This window comes from Neophocaena asiaeorientalis, unplaced genomic scaffold (assembly GCF_003031525.2).
Source record: "Neophocaena asiaeorientalis asiaeorientalis breed wild unplaced genomic scaffold, Neophocaena_asiaeorientalis_V1.1 scaffold118, whole genome shotgun sequence".
NCBI classification, from domain to species: domain Eukaryota; kingdom Metazoa; phylum Chordata; class Mammalia; order Artiodactyla; family Phocoenidae; genus Neophocaena; species Neophocaena asiaeorientalis.
This window is the reverse complement of record NW_020175528.1, coordinates 1992936-2017991: the sequence shown is the minus strand read 5'-3', so window position 1 is coordinate 2017991 and position 25056 is coordinate 1992936. Positions and strand designations below refer to the sequence as shown.

Genomic DNA, 25056 nt, shown 5'->3' with positions numbered 1-25056 from the left:
CACACAGCCTGGGGGCCGGGGGGAGGGGGAAGGGGGCAGCACATTAACACCGAACCTGGGATAAACACATACATGCCTTCTCCTGGAGCTAATTTTCCTAGAATACTTGGAAAGGAAGGTCACGCTCTGTTCTTTTTTTTTTTTAAAACGGCTGAAGAATAACGATATAATTACATGGCTTTGAAGTTTGCATTTGCAGCTGGAGCTAGGACCCCAATGTGAGAACCCGGTGCATGGCTCCGCCCTGGGGTGTTTCTTCACTTCTTCAGTGGAAGAGATCCGGGGAGCCCTGATATAGTGGAAAACATGAGGCTTCAGAGACCAGCATATCTGTGTCAATTCCCTGCTCTGCCGCTATTTTCTTCTGTGTCCTCCTGACAACTTCACTTTGCCGAGTTTCAGGATCCTGATCTTTAAGTAAGATTAGGGATAAGAGCATAAAAGAGCAGGAGTAGGACTTCCCTGGTGGCGCAGTGGTTGAGAATCCATCTGCCAACGCAGGAGACACGGGTTTGAGCCCCGGTCTGGGAAGATCCCACATGACGCGGAGCAACTAAGCCCGTGCGCCACAACTACCGAGCCTGCGCTCTAGAGCCCACGAGTCACAACTACTGAGCCTGTGAGCCACAACTACTGAAGCCCGTGCGCCTAAAGCCCGTGCTCCACAACAAGGGAAGCCACCGCAATGAGAAGCCTGCGCACCGCAATGAAGAGTAGCCCCCGCTCGCCGCAACTAGAGAGAGCCCACGCACAGCAAGAAAGACCCAATGCAGCCAAAAATAAACAAACAAATAAATAAATTTATTAAAAAAATAAAATAAAATAAAGAGCAGGAGTAAATATCATAACACGCAGAGCACCTGGCACACAGTAGGGATGTGCTGTGTGTGACCCCCAGCTCTGGAGGAGTCACACAGACCTCTGCCCACCAACTAAACACAGTCAACCGTTCCCGGAGCTGCTGTTCTGCCCCATGCTGTGGCTCCCCTTCCAAACCCTGGCCACGGGTCACTGCCTTATTCACGAGCCCAGCCCCATCCGTCAGGGCGGGCGGCCGGCCACGTTTGCAGCCCGTTCCTGGCCCACCCCACCATGCCGGCCTTCCCTGGGGCTGACTCAGCTGTGGTGCCCCGCCCTGCCACAGGTTTTCCAGCCTGGAACATCTGTCTCAGCTTCCGTTGGGCCCCATCCTAAGAAGATAGGATTACCAGCCAACGGGCTCTCTCTGTCTCTCTGGCCCAAGCTCCAGCCCCATTCTCCAGAGACCCTTTCTCCTTTCCCATCCCTAGCGAGGAGGCTCTCAGCCACTCAAGACATCAAGCATTCCTTGGGTCTCCTTCCGGTCATATTCCTGCATTTTCCCTCCACAGGAGTTCGGAGCAGGTACACCCCTGGGATCTACTGCACCTCCTCCAGATAACCCATTGAACTTGTCCAAGTCATGCCAAGAGACAGCCAGGACTGGGCCCACAGCAGAAACCCCACAGCCTGCTCACAGCCCAGAAAGCAAAGTCCACAGGAAGAGTCACTGCCACATCAGCAGGGTGAGATGCTGCGGGATGGCGACCTACTTCAGTACAGCTCCCACCTCTCCTAACCGTCAAACATCTCTCAAGTCCCCATCACCTTCCATGCAAGATGCTCTTGACATCATGAGCAAATCCAATCCCTGTAAAGACTTCCGTGGAAACCACTGTTTCATGTTGCAGGCTGAACACATTAACAGTTACCAATCATCAAATGTCTACTGGGCCCAGCCTTAGGTCCCACTGCTAAACCCACATGGTGAAAATATCTGCAATCCAGAAATAGAATTATTACTCGGAATCCCTGAGGAAGCAGCGAGAAAGAAAACAAATAAGCAAACAGAAAACTCAGTTAACTTAATTCAACTCTACAACAGATTTGAATAGTGAAAGAAAATATTTTAGAATGTAATTTTGAAAAAAAAGCACCAGTAAATAGGCAGTTCCCATTATTGTATTATGGGAAATACCATTTCCGAATTAAGAGGAAAAAGGAATATATCAAAGGCCTTTTTACAAGCTACCATTCTACCACCAGAGACTGCCAAAGCCCAAGCCCTGGCCTGATTTTCACCTTGTAAAAGCTGGAAATGCCACGTCTGGTGACTCCTTCAAAGTGTACAGAATTCGGGGTTTGAAACGTGACCATGACCATTTGAAAGAAAAATATGCATTCAATTATCTCATATGTGTAGTTAAAATACCATTACGAGGAATAGAAAGACGGTATGAAAGAAAATGCTTTAGATATATTCTATACTTTGGTATATTTTTTTTCGGTCTTAATCATTTTGGCCTAAGTAAATCCAGCATTATAATGAACAAAAAAGCCCTCAAGTCTATAATTGTGAACTAAATATGAACCAAGCAAAGGTAAAAGCTACATCTTCGTAATCCTCCCTCTCCAAGGTCCCCTCAAAGTGGAGTCTAATTGCAAAATCAAAGACGCTTGGCTAAGAATAAACCAACCTTAAAGTCTGATGAGTGAGAGCCTGATAGATTCCAGACCTCCTGGACAGCACCAAGGGGGCTGTGAGCTCCCAGCAGCCATTCACATTCCAGTTATTCAAATTCCAGCTAACCTGCAGGCTGGGTTCTAAAGGCCGAAGCCGATTCACTCATCTAGTCAATCCGTTGATTCAAAACAACATATTTCCCCAAAGCCAATATGTGTTGAGCACCATCGAAAGTGCTGAGGACACAGGATACAGGACACAGTTTCTGCCATCTTGAAGCTCACAGCTGAAATGTACTTATGAGAGAAAGGATATGAGATCTAGGAATTGCTTTAAAATATTCTGGAAGGGGGAGCGGCGGGGGAAAGTCAAGGAGGAATTACTGAAACAAGATTGGCAAACTGCTGACAATTGCTGAAGCTGGGTGATGAATCCTAAGGGCACATCATATGATCCTCCGTGCTTTTGTGTATGTTTGAGGTTAAAAAAAATTTTAAGTGTTAAAAAAAAAAAAGGGAAGCTCACAGTCTGGTCAGTGGAGCAATGAGTAAATAGAACATCTGGCCTGTGAAACCAGTACCATGATTGGGGAGCAGAGCGGGGGAGGGGAGGGGACCCACCTAGGCCCAGAGCGGGTGGTACTGTTTCCTGAGCTCAATCTTCAAGAGCAGATTGGAGCTGATGGGTTCACAACTGCGTTTTAGGAAAACATGTGCGTTTTAGGAACGAACCAAAGAAACTGCACTAAGGAAGACTGTCCTGACTCTAGGAGGGTTTGTATCTCTGTGTGTGAGAGGAGCCAGAGCGGGGAGGCGGATTAGTCCGGGCACCACCCCACAGCTGCACCTGCAGTGAGTCTGCCGCACCCGGGGACAGCCGGCTGCCCAGAGGCCCCACCAGGGCTGGGCCAGGGAGCCCTCACCTCACCTGGGTCTGCTCCTCCACGGAGAGCTGGCCTGTGACCCGGCGCCAACAGGCGGGTGGCTACAAGAGCCTCACTCCCCCCACCTATCAATGGAGCCCAAGGAATCCCACCACCAAGGGACTGGACTGCTCACCCACTGATGCCCACTTCCCAGCCTCTGCGGGGAGTACAGGACAGAAGCAGGCCCTGAGGCCTCCCTGCCCCTCTCAGCAGGGGTGACACTTTAAAGGATGCTTGAGAGCCACGCAACGGGCCCCCCCTGGAGCATTCTGCGCTGTGCCTCACACCAACCCTCCCGGACGCCTCTCTCACCCACATTGCTCTCCTCCTGAAGGACAGCCTGTCTTCTACCTCGGGCTGGGGAGGGGTGGTGTAACCCAAGACAGCGTCATGCCCAGATGTGACACGGAGTGGCAACACCCACCTCCTTGGCTACGGGGTCACCAGTCGGGGGCGGGGAGCAATCAATGCTGCAGATCACGCCCGAAGCTGGCCCTGGATAAGGGCTGCATCAGGCCCAGCGCTCTCTGGCCCTGCTTTCCGGGCTCACTGTGACCTGGCCACACCCCACAAATCCCACTGCAGGCCCCAGTCCTCCTTCCCACGACGTGGAGTTACGTATGTGGGCTCCGGGGTCAGTTGGCCAGGTTTAGAGCCCTGCTCTAACACTTCCTGAGCCACAGCTGCCCCATCTATGAAATGGGAACAATCCATCCCATAGGGTGTGTAAGGCTCATGGGGTTAATCCTTGTAAGGGACACAGCCCAGTTTCGGGCTCCTAATAAGCTCTCAGTAAATGTCAGCAGTGACTTCTCTTATGGCTTTATATACCCACCACCCACACGTGGGGTCCTCACCCTGCTGCCGCCTGTCTCCGTGCCCACTCTAGAGATAAACGCCTGCACTGCGGCAAACAGACCAGGTCAGTCTGAAGAGGTTTTAAACACCACCTGGTTCAAGTCCCCTGTTTGACCGGAAGACAGGCCAAGGGCAGGTCACGACCAGCACAAGGCTCCAGGCTGCCCAGGGAGCCTGGCCCTCCTGGCACGCACCCCTGCCTCACAACCAGAGAGTGGCCGCCAGCACTCTGCCTTGGTCACTTTCTTCCTATTCACCGCAGAGGGCACACATGTGGCAGACACTCCTGTCGCCCAGTATCTATTCTCGCCTTCTTACTAGCAGAATCCTCTAGGTTTTAGCTGGACACGTGGCCACCCAGCTAGAGAGAGCTATTTCCCAGACTCCCTTGCAATTAGCTGTCATCACGTGACCAGGTTCTGGTCAATGAGTTGTGACTGGAGGGGATACGTGCAATGCTGGGTCAAAAGGAGGCTGCCTACACTACCCGACTCTGCCCTTCCTCCTTCCCCCCACCCCCCACCCTGGCATGGTGGTGAGCCAGCTTTCTCGATGCCCATGGAGACAACAACCTTGTAGATGACAGAGAAGAACCCTGGATGACCCCACGGGTCATCCATCTCCTTAACTGCCTACCAGCTCAAACTGTTTTGGGAGAGAAAAATCAATCTCACAGTCTTTTAAAGTCATTGTTATTTCTGTAATAACCTATATGGGAAAAGAATGTGAAAAGGGATGGATACATGGACATTTATAACTGAACCAGGCTGCTGTACACCCAAGACAAACACAACATTGTAAATCAACTATACTCCAATATAAAATAAAAATTAAAAAGAAAAAGAAAGTCATTGTCATTTCTGTTAAAGCAGCCAGAGCAATCCCCTAACTAGAACTCACCACTAGCTCTAAAGAACGTGGGTCCTCTCCATGCGGGCTCCCTCTGGCGGGTGTAATGAATAAGCACACACACTCCTGATTAACCGCATCAGGCTCGTCACTGACCAGGGTGAACATCACTGCTAGACGTGATATAAATGAGACATGGCTGGGGTAACCTCTGTTCTTTTTTTTTCTTTTTTGCAGTACGCGGGCCTCTCACTGTTGTGGCCTCTCCCGTTGCGGAGCACAGGCTCCGGACGCGCAGGGTCTTAGGCCATAGCTCACGGGCCCAGCCGCTCTGCGGCATGTGGGATCTTCCTGGACCGGGGCACGAACCCGTGTCCCCTGCATCGGCAGGCGGACCCTCAACCACTGCGCCACCAGGGAAGCCCCCCTTTGTTCTTTCTGAGTTATATTTTTTGTTTTATCTCAAACGATTCATATATCTAGGAAGATGGCTTGGCTGCAGGTAATAGAAAACCCTGCTAACGCAAAGGGACCCATCGACATTCTCACATGAGTCACAGTGCTAGGAACTGCTGCAGCAGGGTTGCTTAATTCAGCAACTCAAAGGCATCATCAGGAAGTCAGGATCTTTCCATCTCCGGGCTCTCTGCCATCCTCTGTGTTTGTCGTGTCCCTAGGATGGCTCCACCCAAGGATCACAAATGGTGACCACTCTCCAGGCATCACCCTTGGCAATATGCAGAGGCAGAAGGGATGATCCTGCACGTTTCTACTGGACACCAGGATGCCTTTCCCAGAAACCCTCCAGCGGACTTCCCCAAACATCTAACAGCCAGAACTGTGTCACATGCCCATGTCCCAAACTGACTACCAGCACCACGAATGGACCGCCGAGACTGGGTGAAACCAATCAGGATTCACCTCCTGGCGGAGGCCCATGCAGGGAGGGAGATGGTGAACAGAATCGGAGTTCTGTTAGGACTGAGGGAGGGAGGGGATGCCTGTAACAACCCACAGCTGGAGCAGATTTGACAACACACACACACACACACACACACACACACACACACACACACACACACACAATGACTCTAAAAAATTATTCTCAAACCCAGTCATCTGATGACAGTACCAGCCCTTTTCAGATCTAGCAATCAAAGCACATGTCGTTATAATTATATGTTTAACGAGCATCAGTTTGCTTGGGTACAACCAGCAGAGCGGCATCCCTCAGACTACTGACTACATATTCTACTGACAAGACTTTTTTTCCATATTTCACACGTGCTGAAATATGCAGCATGAAGTATTTAACTATCGTTTCTTTCCAAAAAGGATTTTTAGGCAGATAAATCTGCAGACTTAGTATTTTTAAATCCCTGAAATAATGAAGTGTTTTTTTTGCCCTGCATTTGTGAGCTACACATGTCCACCACTCTTCCCTTTGAGGTTTTTTCCAGCTCGATAAAGGATAAGCTTGTCAGGGCTACTGATCGTTTCTCAGGACCAGAGGAGACTGAAATAAATAATTCAGCAAGCCAGGATTTTCACTTTTATGTACTCTTCAGTGATTTTTTTCCTGACATTTGGCGAGAAGTCTGGGTGCCAGCCAACTTGGCTGCTTTGCTCTTTCTTAAGTTTTAGAAGCGTCACATCTGAAACTGGCATTCTTATTTTAGAATGTCAAGAGCAACGATAAGTACCTCAACAGAAAAGGGAGAACACGCAGTTGGCATGCCTTACTCACCACAAAGCCACTTAAAAAAATACAGCTGATTCTTTTTATTTTGCAAGCAAACTGTGTCAATTAAAAGTTTCTTAAAATGTCAAGGAAAGCACAAAAGGATTAAATAGGCAGGGCTGTAAAACTGGAACTATAAGTGATGTACAATTGAAGATTTCAGTGATGAAGTCAAAATTTTAAAGGACAAAAAAAAAAAAAGCTCACACTGTCCTGAGAATCTCAGCTGTCCAAAGTGAACCAGGCACGCCTGAAAGTGCAGGTTGCCAAGGCCACTTATGCTTTCTGAAAGCTGCATTTGTTCTATGTTAATCCAGTACTACGTGGAAATAGAATTTTGCTCTGGGTGGATACATGAATGGAGCACTCATCCATGCAACGGATCAAGGCTTTTCTCCCAGGGAGGCCTTTTTCAGGCTGGGAGCACACTCACCTACAAAGCTTTGACAAAACCTGTGCTCACTGCTGGCCCATCCCGTGACTCGGTCATGACGAGGCGTGGGGCCCCAGGTCCTCTGCGTGTCAACATCACTGCCAGTGCTGGTGGGCAGGAACTCCATGCCTCTAAAAAAACTTTCAGAAAACTGCTGGGTGAGTCAGTGGGAGGCTGGCAGCATCAGTGTCAATACAGAATGAGCCCTCCTGCCCAAGGAGGTGGTCAAATGGGCAGTTACCTGCTGGAGGTGCTGTGGATGGGCTGGCATGGGTGACCTGTAGGAGCATCCATGTGCTGAGATCCAAGGATTCTCTGATTCAGATGTTTTGAGAAACTCTCAAAACTGTTTTTTTTTTTTTTTGTTTCCTTTTTTTGGTTTCTTTGCATGTATAAAGAGACAGGTAGAGCAAAAACAGAGCTAAGAACACGGTCACATAGAATCACAGACACTTATCTTGGAAGGAATCTGAACTGTTATTTAGTCCCAGCTCCCTTCCCATAAAGTAGGGAATAACACTGTAATAAGCTCCATTTAGACTGATTCAGCTTAAAGTGGTAATGAAACACAAGCCTCAAGGTCAATGATACTCATATATATAATGGTGAAAAGCTAAAAACTTTTCCTCTAAGATCAGAAACAGGACGAGGATGTCCATTCTCGCCACTTTTATTCGACACAGTACTAGAAGTCCTAGCCAGAGCAATTAGGCAAGAAAAAGAATTAAAAGGCATCCAAATCAGAATGGAAGAAGTAAAACTGTCTCTATTTGCAGATGATGTAACATTATATACAAAAAACCCTAAAGACTCCACCCAAAAACTTGGAACTAATAAACAATTTCAGTAAAGTTACAGGCTACAAAATCAATATGCAAAAATCAGTTGCCTTTCTATACACTAAAAATGAACTACCAGAAAAAGAAATTAGGAAAATAATCCCATTTACAATTGCATCAAAAAGAATAAAATACCAGGAATAAATTTAGCTAAGGAGGTGAAAGATCTGTACACTGAAAACTATAAGACATTGATGAAAGAAACGGAAGGGAAAATAAATGGAAAGATATTCCATGTTCATGGGTTAGAAGAACTTAAAATGTCCATCCTAACCAAAGCAATCTACACATTCTATCCAAATTCCAACGGCATTTTTCACAGAAATAGAAAAACAACCCTAAAATTTGTAAGGAACCACAAAAGACCCCAATTAGCCAAAGAAGTCTTGAGAAAGAACAAAGCTGGAGGCATCACACTTCCTGATTTCAAGCTGTATTATAAAACTGTATACTACTGACATAGTATACTACTGGCATAAAAAGATACATAAATCAATAGAACAGAGAGCCCAGAAATAAACCCATGCATATATGATTACTTAATTTACAACAAAGGAGCCAAGAATATACAATGGGTAAAGGATAGCCTCTTCGATAAATGGTATTGGAAAACTGTACAGCCACATGTGAAAGAATGAAACTGAATCCCTGTCTCATACCATACACAAAAATTGACTCAAAATGGATCAGACTTGAACATAAGACCTGAAACCACAAAACTCCCAGAAGAAAACATAGAGGGTAAACTCCTTTGGCTCCTATGGACACCATAAGCAAAAGTAACAAAAGCAAAAATAAACAAGTGGGACTATATCAAACTAAAAATCTTCTGTACAGCAAAGGAAATCATCAACAAAATGAAAAGGCAACCTATGTGGTGAGATAAAATATTTGCAAATCACATATCAAATAAGGGATTAATATCTAAACTATATATAAAGAACTCATACAACTCAGCTGCAAAAAAAAAAATCTGATTTAAAAAAGGGAGAGGAACTGAAGAGACATTTTTCCAAAAGAGACATACAGGTACCTGAAAAGATGTTCAATATCACCAATAATCAGGGAAATGCAAATCAAAACCATAATGAGACATCACCTCACACCTATTAGAATGGCTGTTATCAAAAAGACAAGAGATGACAAGTGTTGGCAAGGGTGTGGAGAAAAGGGAACCCATATGCACTACTGGTAGGAATGTAAATTGGTGCAGCCACCATAGAAAATAGCATGGAGGATCTGCAAAAAATTAAAAATAGAACTACTATAACTATATGATCCAGTAATTCCACTTCTGGGTGTATGTTTGAAGGAAAAAAAATCACTACCTCAAAGAGATATCTGCATCTCATGTTCACTGCGGCATTACTTATAATAACCAAGATATATATCTATATCTACATCTATATACATATATTACATTTTCTTTATCCATTCATCTGTTGATGGACACTTAGGTTCTTTATATATACACACACACATACACAACGGGATGTTATTCAGCCATGAAAAAGAAGGAAATTCTACCATTTGTGACAACATGCATGGATCTTGGGGGCATTAAGCTTAGTGAAATAAGTCAGACAGAAAAAGACAAATATGGTATGATCTCACTTATATGTGAAATCTTAAAAAAAACCAAAAAACTGAACTCACAGAAACAGAGAACAGATTGGTGGTTGCCAGAGGTGGAGGGTGGGCATTAGACGAAATGGGTGAAGGTGGTAAAAAGGTACAAACTTCCAGCTATAAGATAAATAAGTTATTGGGATGTTATGTATACTCTACTGTATATTTGAAAGTTATGGATGTTATGTATACTCTACTGTACATTTGAAAGTTTCTAAGAGAGTAGATCTTCAGAGTTTCCTTCACAAGAAAAAAATTTTTTATAACTCTGTGAGGTGATGGATATTAACTAGACTTACTGTGGTGATTATTTAGCAATATACACATGTATCAAACCATTATGTTGTACACCTTAAACTAACACAATGCTGTATGTCAATTATATCAGTAAAACTGGAGGAAAAAAGAAGATAGGATATAAATTGATGTTGAGTAAATATGAATGTACAGTGTTAAAAAATAATAAAATAAAATAACCAAAAGAAAAGAGAAAAAGGCAAACTTGAAAGTCACATGCTACAGAAGCAGAGCTTCCACAAGCTTGGGGCCCCAAATCTGTGTGCAACAGAGCTCCCACCACTTTCACACACCACCATCCTTGATACCATTGTCCTGGAACCACACTGGACCATTTTTGTAAGGGAAAAATAATCTATTGTGTTAAGCCACAGAAATTTAGGGGTTTATTTGTTATAGCAGCTTAACACTAATCCTAACAGTTACTTGTCCATATACATAGGCTTTTTAAAAAAATATTTATTTATTTGGTCTTAGTTGCCGGGTCTTAGTTGAGACATGCGGGCTCCTTACTTGTGGCATGCGAACTCTTAGTTGCAGCACGCAAGTGGGACCTAGTTCCCTGACCAGGGATCAAACCCAGGCCCCCCGCATGGGGAGTTTGTAGTCTTATCCACTGTGCCACCAGGGAACTCCCATACACATAGGCTTTTGATAAAGATTAAGCAAAATATTCACGAAACACCTGAGTCACAGTAACTCAGTAACGGTTAATTCCTTTCTGCTCATGGGTCTGCTACCCACCGGAAAATATACCAATAAATTTTTTTTTTTTTGCTTTGAAGCAAGCATTTTCTAGGAATATTTAAATGTACAGATTAGGGCTAACTCCCTAAGCTTACTATCAGGCAACCCTTTCTGGAGAGTTCTGACTGTTTACATCTTTAAATCACTCTGTGATCTGGGATATGATGTTTGCCTTGAACCCTAACTTGGAGCTGAGAGAGGGAGAGACCTCGGAACAAATACAGCCAGCTCACTCAGGGGATGGCAGGTCCTTTCAAGTTTTCCAAAGTAAGTCATACTTACTTGTACTTTACTAGGGGTTCTAAAAAGAAAAGTCAGCGATGCTTAATGAGAAACATGAAGGAAGAAGCTGTCGATGCAAGAGCTTTTGAGAATGCCGAGCACGGGGACAGTCACGAACCCTGTTTACTCACCAGTTTCCACAAACTCAGGCTACATGAGCAAATACCTATTCTGTATTCTCACCATAAAACTGAGTTTCTAAGTTGAGTTTCTAAGTATGTCTACTAAACAGGGCGAAGAGCTATCCTTGTAATATTTAGAGCCTTAATAGTCATCTTCCAAAATCTGTGGCGTTATTCGTTGGGCACTATTGTGTGTATTACAGGACATCACGGTGGTGGGAATGTTTGCTGTGGATCGTGTTCAGTAACAGTGCTGTGAACTGCTGGTTATGGAAGACTGGCTTTGCCCACCAACCTTGTGATAACTAACCGCAGACTGCCATATCACTAGTCTTGTTATGACTGATCCAATCAGGATGGAGATGTTTCTTTTTCTCAAGTTAGGAACATACCTGATATCTTCCTTTATAAGAAAAATGAACCATTCTAACAGATTCATTTAAAACCATGTTCAACCAAAATCCTGTTGTCCCCAGAAGGACAGTCTTCTCTCATTTTCCCAGCAGGTGCTCATTAGAACTCTGGCGCTTTAGTGGTTTCCCATAATGCTCTTGGGATGATGACCAAACCCTGCCCGTGGCCTGCAGGCCCAGCCTCACCTCAAGCCCATACACGAGAGCCCTCCAGCCATCCTGGCCATCTCTCAGCCCCACAGAAGAGCCCTGCTCCTTGGAGACTTGGGACCTGTGTCCACGCCTGTCCTCTGACAACCCATTAGGAGGTGGGGCAGCTGGGCAGATGCCTGGGGTGCTAGTCCCACAAGGGGCACAACCCCTCACAGGAAAGAACCTGAGGTGGAGAAAACTGTACCTTTCTGAAGCTGCTTGGGCAGAGGAGGGAGGTGGAACCCCCAGGGGCCATTAGGCTGCCTTCTCTCGGGAAGACTCTGGTGAGTGAGCCATGGCAGGTAGGTAAGCTTGAAGCCAAGGCTGAAATGCTCGGGAGAGCAGAGCACGAGAGCGTGGTGGTTTTAATGCACGTCCACAAATTCTCTGTTACATCTCCCACCAGGAGGAGGTTCTAGGTCTTGGCAACAGGCGTTGGACTGCCTTGAGGAGTAGAAAGGCATAGAAATGATGCTGTGTGAGCTCCAACACCAGGTCAGAAAAGTCTATGCAGATTCTCTCCAGCTCTCTCTCTCTCCTGGGTCACTTGCTTCAGAGCTCTGAGGCCACGACGCAGGAGAGACCACATGAGAGGGCACCCAGGGGTGGGGATGCCTAACAGCAGACATGTGAGTGGGGGAACGTTCAGATGATTCCAGACCAGCCATTGCCTGAAGGACTGTGTGAGAATCACTGTCTGGGCCTGGTTCACCTCCAAACCATGAGAATGAGAGTAAAAGGATGGTTGGTTTAAGCATCCAGTTTGAGGATGATTTGCTTTGCAGCAACAGTGAGCGGCACGAGGCTAGGAACTTTAGCCTTGTTCCCTGCTCTTGTATCCCCAGTGCTAGGAACGATGCCTGGCCCAGAGCAGGCCCTCAGTCAATATTTGTCGGATTCATGAACGAATGAATGAACAGAGAAGAGGCTCACTCCAGCCACCAGCAATCTATCCTCCCTGCCTTCCTCCGGCCGGCACGCTGCCTCTCCTGTCCCTCCCTCTTTCTTACTTTGCTGACTCCCAATCGGCCCTTGGATCACTTTCTCAGGGCAGCTGCCCTCGAACTCCCCTATCTAGATCAGCATCCTGTCTGATATGGTCAAGTCACCCTGTGCTTCTCCTTCATGACACTTCTCAGCACTGTCATTATATAACCAAGCACGTTGAAATCCCTGGCTGGCCCGCTGTCACCTGCGATTGACCGTAAGCCACCCGACAGCAAGGATGGGGTCTGTCTGTTCACAAGTGTGTCTCCAGCACTGGACAAAGCCTGGCACAGAGCCGGCTGACGGCACGTCGGAACATTTCTGGAGAAGGACGATATTCAGCTCAGCTGTTTTTACTCACAATAGTTGCGACACCAAACGTGTGGGGCTTTTTTCTCACACCAACCAATTTTCCAGTTCTCCGGACACCAGCTCTGGGTGTCCCACAATTCAATTCGCTTCTGACACTGACCGCCCAGAGTTAGCTTCAGACTCCACAGGTTGAAGGGCTCAGTCCCAAAGACTGCCCCACTTCAGAGGCCAATCACAAGTCGTGGTCCCCAGGCTTCCCGCTTCTGTCCTGCTATGGCTACAAAGCCAGGGGGGTTCCTACAACCCCCTACTTCAGGTTTGATCATTTGTTAGGACAGCTCACAAATCTGGAAACAGAATAAGTAACTCTGTTACTTACTATAGATTTATTATGGAGGATACAACTCAGGAGTGGCCAAAGAGGAGAACTGCAAAGGGCAAGGTATGGGGCAAGGGCACAGGACCTCCACGCTCTCTCCAGGCTTGCCACCCTCCCTGCACCTTTCTGTTTGTCAACCTGGAAGTTCTCTGAACCCCGCTGTTTAGAGTTTTCTATCGAGGCTTCATGTAGGCAAGAGTGATTAAATCACTGGCCCCTGAATGACTGAATTCAACCTCCAGCTCTCTTCTCTCCCCTACCGGGAAATCTGGGGTGGGGCTGATCATTACAACCCTTTAGTCATTTCTTGGTCTTTTAGACACAGGCCCTCAGCCCGAAGCTATGTAGCCTCCCCACCACAACCTGTCATCTCATTAGCATAGAGACACTCTTGGCACTCCAGATTCCAAGGGTTTTAGGAGCTGTGTGCCAGGAACCTGGGACGAAGACCAACTATTAAGTTTTTTATGATACCACAACAGCCAATCCCATTATTAGAACCTGCGAATTCTTAGAATTTTCATTAATACTGAGCTAGAACTGGCCTCTAACTACTAGCCTATCCGCCACCAGGCTTTCCAAATCTACTCACACCCTGGTCATCCTCACCACACAGATCCCGGGAGACCCAAGAGGTTGAGTGTCTTCTCCAGGTCTACACAGCAGTCAGGGGAAGAGCTGGAATCTGGAACCAGCCCTCTGCCTCACCAGTTCAATGCTATTCCCATTACACTACACTGCCTCCTGGATATTTTCACGGAGGCTAAATGCTCTGTGACAACAAACAAAGCTGGGCGCTTTTTATAATGGAACATATGGAACCGGTGAGGCTTCTTACCACTGGACACATGGTATTCAATACCCACGTGAAACAAGAGCTCATGGTGATTCTTTAGGCACCTCCCTGCCAAATGCCTACAGGGTGAGCCCCTGAGCAAACATCGAATTCAGATTTCAATTTGGCTCCAATTTACTGGTCAGACCCTGTGTCAATTCTCTACAGAGGGTTTCTTTTCTCTTCCTCGTCATTCCCAGGGTCTTTGGAGATCGAGGACAGAAATAAACTCCAGGGGATCTGCAATAGTTCAGTTAAGACACCACCCCTGAACAACTGAGCTTTTGAGGACGATGCAATGACTGGGAAAAGAAAATATGAAAATTTTAATGTGACTTAATGTGAAAAAGAAAAAAAGCACACAGAACCATGTACTGCATGACGCTAATATATAAGTATATGCTTGGAAACCTAGGATGGAAAGATATACAAACTTTAAAAGGACATGGCGGGCTTCCCTGGTGGCGCAGCGGTTGAGAATCCGCCTGCCGATACAGGGGACACAGGTTTGTGCCCCGGTCCGGGAAGATCCCACATGCTGCGGAGCGGCTAGGCCTGTGAGCCATGGCCGCTGAGCCTGCGCGTCCAGAGCCTGTGCTCCGCAACGAGAGAGGCCACGATAGTAAGAGGCCCGTGCACCGCGATGAAGAGTGGCCCCCGCTCGCTGCAACTAGAGAAAAGCCCTCGCACAGAAACGAAGACCCAACACAGCCCAAAATAAATAAATAAATAATATTTAAAAAAAAAAAATGACATGGCATTTTTCACCCTTCGGATAGGCAAAAAAATAAAAGATTGTTCATCTCCAGTGAATGCTAGTCTCGAAAGGGATGAGTTCTTTCACATACTGTTGGTGAGAGGGTTAACTGGAATGGAATCTGTAGAGAACCAGTGGTCTTATTAAGACAATAAACACACATGCCCTTTGCCCTAAGAATTCGTACTCTGGGTATCTAGTTCCCAAAACTCCTCACTCGTGTGTACAGAGCAGCAATAGGAATAACTACAAAAATCTGAAAACGACTGAAATGTTCACGTGTACAGAAACGGCTGGAAAATTAGTTTGTCCATACAATGGAACATGATTCAGCCTTAAAGGGAAGAGGTAGATTTATGTGTGGAGGTGGACAAACCTCCAGGAGACACTGCCCAGAGAAAGACAGATAAGCCGGTGCTGGCAGCAGCATAACAGATACAGGAGCATCTCATGTAGGCACAATGTACATTTGCATATCTCAACAGACATATGGAAATTTTAAGACAACATGTAAACTTCTAGAGAAAGGTCTGGAAGGAGACAGCCCCCTAAATTAACAGGGGTGGACTTTTAACCTCTATTGTACACTTTTCGATATCTACTTACATATTTAATGCTTTCTTTTTACAACATGTTGTGTACAAATTTTATAAGATTAGTAATGATAGAATAAAATGTTATACTGCTAAATGAAAAAAGCAAGCTCTAATACAATTATGCTTGAACTCAATTATGTTACAAAGAAGATAGATATGTTACCAAACTGGACTGAGTGATTTGAAACAGGGGCGGGAGTGGGACTTTTTATTGTTTCCTCTTCAGAACTTTGAACCTATTACTATTTTTAAAAAATAACACAAGTAACAATTAAAAAAAAAATGGAAAGAGGAAAAAAAATGCCCTTAATGTTACGAGTGCTTATAGCTGGGATTACAAGTAATCTTAATTTTCTTTAAAACAAACAAATCTTGGGATTTCCCTGGTGGTCCAGTGGTAAAGAATCCACCTTCCATTGCAGGGGATCCGGGTTTGATCCCTGGTTGGGGAACTAGGATCCCACACGCCGCGGGGCAACTAAGCCCGTGCGCTGCAACTGCTGAGCTCACGTGCCTCAACGAGAGAACCCGCATGCCACAAACCACAGAGCCCACACGCTCTGGAGCCCGCGTGCCACAACTAGAGAGAGAAAACCCACAGGTCACAACTAGAGAGAAGCCGGCGCCCCAATGAAAGATCCCACATCCTGCAACTACGACCTGATGCAGCCAAGATAAATAAATTAATTAAAACAAATGTCAAGACAGAAGACTGGCTTACATTTCTTTAGGCAGGTGGTGGGATCTTAGAAGATTTCTTTTCTCCTTGGTAATTTTCTGCATTTTCCAAATTTTCTTAAGTAGACATGTCTTACTTTTAAAATCAGAAAAGAAAGCAAGCTGTAAAATTTGTTGACCGTGCAGTTAAGCAAGAAGTCACAAGGTGGGTACAGGATAAATTATAAAGAGACCAGTGGTTTTGAAAGAGTACCCCCTTTGAAAACACAATGCGACATGGAACTTGATGTGTTAGAAAGATAAAGGCAGAGTAGGCTAGGAGGGGCCTCATGCCCCACTCAGCAGAAGCCCCATCACACTGCAGAATTCAGGGTTCCGGGAACACCATCAGGAAATGCACTGTACAGACTGGGGCTGCAGGGGGATGGCGGTGGCTTGTGCTAGAATGGCCAGAGGCGGCCTCGGGGAAGCGGCAGAAACTGTGTTAAAACTAAAAGGGCAAGGAGGACATCAGCGGGCGCTCCTGACGTGAGCAGGCATTTGGAGGAGGGTGAAGGTTGTGGGTGGTGGTACAGAGCCGGCCGCGGGGCAGCCAGGTCCTCCCTGAACTGTCGACTGATGACAGGCTTTACGCAGCGACTCATGGGTGAACAGGTGGAGAACGGTTGGGACCAGACTAGGTTCCCGTAGGAGAAGGGAGCCACGGGAGGTTCCCGAACGCATCCATCTGCTGATGGGTACACTCCTGCATATTCACCCTACCCTCGAGTTACAAGGCACTGGCAGAAGGGAGACAGACCACCTTCTGGGCCACTCAGCTCAAGGTTTTGTCACGGTTGTGCTGCACTTGGGCAGCGCTATCCTAGAAGTAATCCGTACTCCAAGGGCAACAGGGCTGGGAACCCCAAGCCGCAGCTCATGATACCTCCCCTGGGATTGAGAGCCAGGCTGTGCACCTCAGGCAAGTTGCCTTACCTCTCTGAGCTGCAGATTCCCACCTGTAAATGGTGATTCAATTATTTATCCAACAAACAGCTACTAAGCATCTGCTATATGCCAAGTACAGTCACAGGAACTGGGGATGAGTAGTGACCAAGTCAGTCCAAACTCCTACCCGCGTGGAGCTTACATTCTAGGGGAATGTAAAATTCCCCATTCCTGGGTTTGTGGAAGGGATTAGATATTTCCTGGAAAGCACTTAGGGTGTTAATGATTCTTCATCTAATTCCAGTGTGTGTGGGGTTTTCTTCCCCACAGCACCAAGCATTTCTCCAACACCAGCTGGTTGTTCACCCCACCCCCCAAGGTGCACCCTGAGGAGACTAGGATGAGAGAGTACAAGATACTGGCCCTAGAGAGCTGAGGTGCGTATCAAAGGAATGATTTCAATGAGCCCTGACCTTTGCATCTTCCCATACGTAGAAAAGCGCTAAATTCTTTAACTTGAGATGTCTGGTTTTCTTTAATTAACAGTAATCTTTTGATGTTCTGACTGCGTGATCTTTGTAGCAAAACTTCCTACATATCCCGGCTCCTCCCTTACCTCTGTAGAAGCAGTCTCTCAGAGCATCCGAGATGCTGTGTCCTGGACTTAAGTCCTCAGCTTCGTCTGCCAAATAAAACATAATTCTCAAATTTTAGGTTATGCATTTTTTTCAGTTGAGAATCTCAACTCTGACACCGTCTACCTGGAAATAGCCTCGGATCTCACAAGTTATGGGCTTAATCCCACAAGACTGTCCCCTTAGCACTTCAGATGCCAACCGCAAATCCAGGTTGTCACCTGTGCTTCTAACTGGCTATAGATTGAAGGTTCCAACGACCCCCCTCCCTTTGGGTTCAATTAATTTGCTAGAGGGGCTCACAGAACTCAGAGAAAAAATTTACTTACTAGATTACCAGTGTATTACAAAAGGATCTGACTCAGGAGCGGCCAGATGGAAGAGATGCACATGGCAAGGTATGTGGGAAAGGTGTTACAGCTTTCCCACTCTCTCCCACTCTCCCTACAACTCCATGTGTTCACCAACCTGGAGGCTCTCCAATCTGCGTCCTTTGGGTTTTTATGGAGGCATCATTGAGGGAGGAGCTAGATGGGCCCCAGCTGAGCAGCTGGAATTTGTCTCTTGAGGACAGATACTTCAAGATAAAGATAATTCTCTGCAGGAGCTGATCCCTGCTTGGGTGAAAAAGGAAGCCACATATTTCTCATTCCTGGGGTCAAGGAGACCTCCCAAACTACATGTGCACTGAAAGGCTGCCCAGGGGTCAGGGAAGGGAGGAGGTGCCAGCCCATAATATGTCCTGCCAGCCTCCCAGAAACCCTCACGCTGGAATCCATCTTGGCTAAAAGATGCGCGCACACATTGGGCAGGGCCCTAAAATCAGATCAGATACGGACAACTAGCAAGATGACTGGCCTGGGGAAACCTGGAAAAATGCCCCATATAAGCAATTTAAGTCACCCGAAAAGGGCAACTCTCCCTCTGAGTCCACCCGTGTGTCCTTTTCACACGTACTCTGCTTCTAATAAACACTTTACCTGCTTTACAATCTCCATCTCTTTCCAAATTTTGTTTTCAAAGAAGACCAGAGCCAAGGTCATAATTACACAGGCATAACTGATTAAATCATTGACCAATGGCAACAGATTCAATTTCCAGCCCCCCACCCCTGCCCAGAGGTCAGGGGTGGGACTGAAAGTTCCAATCCTCTAATCACAAGGTTGGTTCTCCTGGCAACCAGGCCCCATCCTTAGGTTCCCTGGGGTCTTTCCAAAAGTCACCTCATTAACATAATAAAAGACACCTTTCCGGTCTCCTCTAAGAAATATCAAGAGTTGTAGGAGCTCCGTGCCAGAAACAGTGACGAAGAACAAATATATATTTCTTTTTATAAATCACAACATACAGGTTGTAATGTGATGTCCTGCTCCTCAATGTATTATTATGCGCGTTCCCTATAGCACTTGGCTCCAAAAAGGTACCCAATAAACACCATAGGACTGGCCTACAGATTGAGATCCCTCTATCTGGAAACAAAGTGTCCTTCATTCAGCCCTGAGCTCAGACTAGCATGAAGCTTCCTCTCTCTGCACTCCGCCCCCGGCCCCCAGCACTGTCAATTCCACCTTAATAAACAGGGCTGGGAAGGGAGAAAGAAAGAAACCACGCTGCACCCATGCGTCACAGAAAAGGCAGCTGACAGCTCTTCCAAACCCTGGCTCAGCCCTCACTTCCTTGGGGAGATGAGCAAAACCTTTCAGGCTGTTGAGAGCTGGTCCCTTCTCAGGTAGTGCTGACCAGAGTCTTCACCTGGACACGAACCCTGGACGGACTGCCCTGTGGAGATGACTCAGCCCCTCCGATCAGGCCGGCCCAGGGCAAGGCCAGTCCTCACTTGGTGGATTTCAGCATTAAACGTTCATTTCAATGAGCTCATAGGTGGGGAATCAGCACAACCAATACATACTCATTCTCAGCCAAGTGGCCAGAAGTGTTGGTATGAGTTGAAAGGAGAAAAAAAAAAATTGTAAGCAAACTTTAGGACGTAATCCTTGGGGCTCCAAGAACAAGCTCCACCAAAAATCTGGCTGGCGCATATCTTAATACGTAGTGACAGTTTCCAGCTTTCCTCACCAACTACATGCTGGTGTTCTGATGCCAGCGTCTATTTTTATAGCCTGTGTCATGCAAAGGACCAGACGGGAGTTGGAGACAGAGGGACAGGGCACAAGAGGCGAGGGCACAGGCAACGGGGCCCACATCCTACTCGGACTCCAACAGCAAACCCTTCCGAGCAGAGTCTAGGACAGCAGCCAAGCCCACCCACCTCTGCAGCTTCATCCCCCATTACAGCCCAGACCTTGAGCTCCCTTGGGGCTGGGACTTTATCTGCCTCGTCCACTGCTCTAACCCCAGGGCCTGGAGCACAGGAGTGTGTAATGAGCGAACGACGCACGTAATGAGTGAACGACGCACGTCCCGGTGCGTCAACTCCAGCGCACTGCACTCACCGGTCCCCCCAACCCCAAGAGCCCCTTCCGCTAACTCAGCGTCTGTGCCATTTCACTCTCTCGGCCCAGATGCCTTCTTGACCTTGTTAACTCTCGCTCATCCTTAAACTCAGCTCAAATCCCACCTCCCCCCAGAAGCCTTCTCTGAACCCAAGGCTGGGTGAGGTCCTCCCACATGGGGCAACCACAGCCCTCCCACAATACTCCTCAACGCCACAGGCTTGTGTCAGCTTCCTTGCTTACCTCCCCCCAGGGCTCCGTGGATGCGGAGCTGAGAAAGCAGCAGGTACTCATTAGATGGGTGTGGGAAGAAGGAAGGGACGGAGGGAAGAAAGGACACCAAGAAGGATGCTGTGGATGGAGAAGCACCTGTCACTGAAACCTACAGCAAACTGAACAGGAACAAAGCACTGAAACCCAATAGCTCAATGAACCACTGATCAACAAGGTAACCGAGAAAACATAGCAGGAAGTGGTAGCGAAATATTTCTCAGTGGGTTTAAGTGGGAAGCTGAGGTCACTCTGCTGTGGCCTCTCCTCCTCTCCTGGAGGGGGGCTGGGTGGTGGATGGAGAGGAGAAGAAACGTTGGGAGGATGGGTGAGTGGGGGCACTTGGAAGGCTCATGAGCAAGCAGTTCTCAGGGGCTCGAGTTCTCAGAGGCTCCTCTGGTCTTGAGGAGGCTGAGGCCATTTCTTCTGGGGTAACCTCCAACTGCTGAAGGGAATCCACTAGGACTCACTCCCTCAAAGCTGTTAAGAACATGGCCTGAGTCAAGAAAGAGGAACAATGACAACTTTCCATTGTCCTGTTAGCCCGGGTCCCAAAGATGGGAGCAGAGGCCAGGATTTAAGACACATGATCTGGGAATAGAGACTATTTTTGGCTGGAGCTTTCTTAGCACAGCATTTCTTTCCAAGACAGACACCTCCAGTTGCCCCTCAGTATTCATTCCTTCCTTGCCAACAGAATCTTGATTTGGTGGGGGGCGGGGGAGGGAAAGTGTGGCAGAGGTGGCCAGCTCACCATGAGACCCATCTCCTCTTCCTCCTAGGCACAGGGCTGGACCACATTTCCCAGCCTCCCTTGCAGGAGGTGTGGTCATCTGACTGAGCCCTGGCCAATGGAATGTCAGTGGATGCAATTCTCCATCTTCAAGTCTGGCCCATAAAATCTTCCCATCCTCCAACTTCCATGTTCCTTCCTCTTCCACTGATTGATGCAAATGAGCATGGCAGCCTTAAGAGCCTCGGTCCCTGAATGGCTTTTTGGAAAAGAGTCCCTACCTCCCTAATCAGGAACAGCCATTTTGGACTTTGTGTGAGCAAAAAGTAAATGTCCATCATATTTGAGTCATTAAATGTACCGCTGACCCTTGAACAACATGGGTCCACTTACAGGCAAATCTTTTTCAATAGTAAATACAGTACTACATGATCTGGGGCTGGCTGAACTCACAGATGCGGAACTGTGGATATGGAGGGCCAACTATAAAGTTACGTGCAGATTTTTTTACTTGGGGGTTGGGGGAGCTCAGTGCCCCAAACCCACGTGTTGTTGAAGGGTCAACTGTATTTGGTTTGTTTGTTTCAGCGGTGAGCCTCCCTAACTCTTATAAGCGGCAACGTGCCCTGCTAAATACTCACAAGGCCATTTTAACTGGGAGTGACCGTGTGACACAGTTCTGGCCGTGGTATGTCAGAGGAGGTCTGCTGGATGTTTTGGGGAAGATGTCTGCTTTCCTAATAAAAGGTACCAATGTGGCTGGTGTCTCCTTCCTGCAGCAGCCATTTTGCCATCATGAAGAAAAGGCCAGGGCTTCCCTGGTGGCGCAGTGGTTGAGAGTCCGCCTGCCAATGCAGGGGACGCGGGTTCGTGTCCCAGTCCGGGAAGATCCCACATGCCGCGGAGGGGCTGGGCCCGTGAGCCATGGCCACTGAGCCTGCGCGTCCGGAGCCTGTGCTCCACAACGGGAGAGGCCACAACAGTGAGAGGCCCGCATACCGAAAAAAAAAAAAAAAGAAAAGAAAAGGCCAAGAAAATAACAGTGTGTCAGTCCAGACAGACATCAGCTGTTGAGACCAATGTCAGCAACCAATACCTTCAAACATCTTGTTACATGAGAAAAATAAACCATTATCAACTTAAGCCACTAAGGTAGGGTTTTCTGTTACTTTGCAGCCAAACACAATCCTAACAGCTTTGCAACCATTCATTCATTCATTCACCAACCTTTATTGAGGCCTATTTCATGCCAGTTCTTGGGCTAAGGATGAAGATTCAGGGGTGAGCTGGGTGTAGCCCCTGCCCTCCAGAAGCTCCCAGTCAAGCTGGGGAGAAGGCCTCTGAGCAGACAATCTGCATGCAGTGGGAACGGATGCTGCAGTGACACACAACATCCTGGGGGTCGGGGCAGTGGGGGCGGTGGGTGCGCACTGAGGCAAGGAGTTCCCCACTCCCTTTCTGGCACTGGGCACACACAGCAAACACCCCTCAAGCTATAAAAAAGCGAGTAGCGAGAACGTGCTACGCTCAGCTGAGACAGGCAACTCAAGTACTTGCCGCATGTTGAGTCCCTAAACACCATCAACTGATGCAACTGTTTCAAGATAATCGGCAGTCATTAGAGCAAGATGCACAAGAGGAGAACATAAAAACTCATACGCCGCTAACTCAGAAACGCTGGGAATTACGTGAACCGAGGATGAGGCGGGCTGGCTTAGATCGTCCTGCCTGTTGATATTCGGATCTCCTAAAATATACTCTCTTTCTCAAAGACAGAGTAATGTTTCACCTTGAAAACAGAGCCAAAAGAATCACACGTCTAAGCCATGACCTTCAACCACAAATGTCCAAGCTCCGACTCTCAGGTCTGTGCTTCCATTAAGAACCGTGATGGAGACAAACTGGCGACAGAAACCAACCCCATCTGGGAAATCAAGAGCCGACCAAACCAGAGAAGTCAGAGCAGCTAGGGAACAAACCGGAAACTGGAGAAGAGGTTTTCCTCCTTTTAACTCAACGCTGCCTACACACTAATGTTTTTTATTTTATTATTATTATTTTTTTAATGAATGGCATTACTTGCCATTTCTTTACTTTCCAAGAATGGGGAAAGTGTTTTAAGAAAAAAAGACAAAGCCTCATTGACTTCAGACTCCAGAAGTTTAAAAATGAATAAAATAAGCAGGCTCTCCGATAAGAGAACTGATTATCAGGTTTCCAGTCTGCCTGCCGTTTCATGAGTACAAAGAACTCCAGTGTAGAGCAGCGGGTGTGCTAATCACGCAAGGCAGAGGAGTGCTCGAGTTCTGAGGCAGCAATCACAGGTTTCTCTAGTCCTCAGCCCACCGCTGGGGGCCACCGCAGGATGGCAAGGGCTTGGTTGGGCAGGCTGCCACACTGGAGTTTCTTTGTAGGACACGTGGAGCAAGCAAGGGTGAGGTCTGAGGTGGAAGGACCTCCCTTTCCAGGACCTGTTATTAAACCCAAGCCTATCAACAGCTTCCCAGAGACCTTCAGATGAAGAAGATTCCAGCTATGGCAGACACAGGACACATGATAGGGTTAAAGAGACAACCACAGGCCCAAAATGGCATCACTTGTGTTAAAACCCATGATACCAAACCTAGTTTTATTACCTGACCTAATTGCAGCTTCAGCCTTCCCCAGAAATGTAATCTTAATTGGCCAGTCTGGAATTTTCTGGCCAGCACCAATGAAATAATCTGTCACATGGGTCCCCTCTATCCCCCCGCATCCCCCAAAGGAAGTAGAGGTAAACGACATGGTAGACCCTTGCCCCTCACCCAGGAGAAGGTGACCTGGCCTGAAGCAACCCTTGACTTTCTTTTACTAATAGCCTCCTTGCCCCTCCCTCCTTCTACTTATAAAAACCTTCTATTTAGTGCAGCCCCTCAGAAGGGGCTTCTATTTACAAGATGGGATGCTGCCCAATTCACGACTCGTTGAATAAAGCCAATTAGATCTTCACATTTACTCGGTTGGATTTTGTGTGTGAGCGGTAGTCTGGCCTCTGCCTCAGGTTAGTCCCCTACCCGCCCTCGGGAGCAGCTGTGCCATTCCTCACTCAGAGAACTGGGTCTCTGATAGAATCGTGGGCTTCCGGGGCTGCTAGAGAGCCAGCCCAGAACAGTGGTCAGGGCATCTGGTGCTGTCGACCAGGACCAAGAATAGCGCTGGCAAACCAGGTGAGTAAACACTGGGTTTACAGTCTCGTATCACGCTTCCCACTAACAACCTGAGGCCAAGAGTGAGAAGTTAAAACGTGAACAACCAGCACGTGTCAGACACAGACCAGTCAAATGAGTGCCTGTCTTCAACAGTTGGCAAGGCCACGTCACCACTGTGTACCCGCCGAAGACCATCTGCTAGCCCCCTGCCACCACCCCCAGTCATGGTGAACCCTTTATAGGCTACACCCTAGCCTCTCATGGCCATAAAAGGTTGCCTGGAGCCACGTGAGTGCCTGGGAAATGCCTGCGCTATTATTCCTGTCCTTCGCTGTGAACTTAAGTGTGATATCCTCTGTTCCATGAGGACAGAGGCTATGTGTATCTTACCCGTCATCCTACACCCACCATCTCAGCGCAGTCAGTTGGTACCAAAAATGTTTTTTGGATGAATATGTTAAGGAATGAATGGTTAAAAAAAAAAAAAAAAAAAAAAA

General features: G+C 47.2%; 1 protein-coding gene across 9 annotated transcripts in view; it reads right to left on the bottom strand.

Moving 5' to 3' along the window:
* Positions 1–25056, bottom strand: part of PXYLP1 (2-phosphoxylose phosphatase 1) — a 68438-nt gene that overhangs the window by 37577 nt on the left and 5805 nt on the right. For 2 of the 9 annotated variants that reach the window (XM_024769055.1, XM_024769056.1), the window contains exon 3: positions 17897–17962. The exons of 4 other annotated variants lie outside the window; for them this stretch is intronic. The gene's annotated coding sequence lies outside the window, so the exon portion shown is untranslated. Of the gene's footprint in view, positions 1–7288; positions 7429–7529; positions 7615–17896; positions 17963–18383; positions 18533–25056 lie in introns of those variants that run through there. 3 more of the 9 variants (XM_024769053.1, XM_024769054.1, XM_024769060.1) reach the window with 3 other exon arrangements.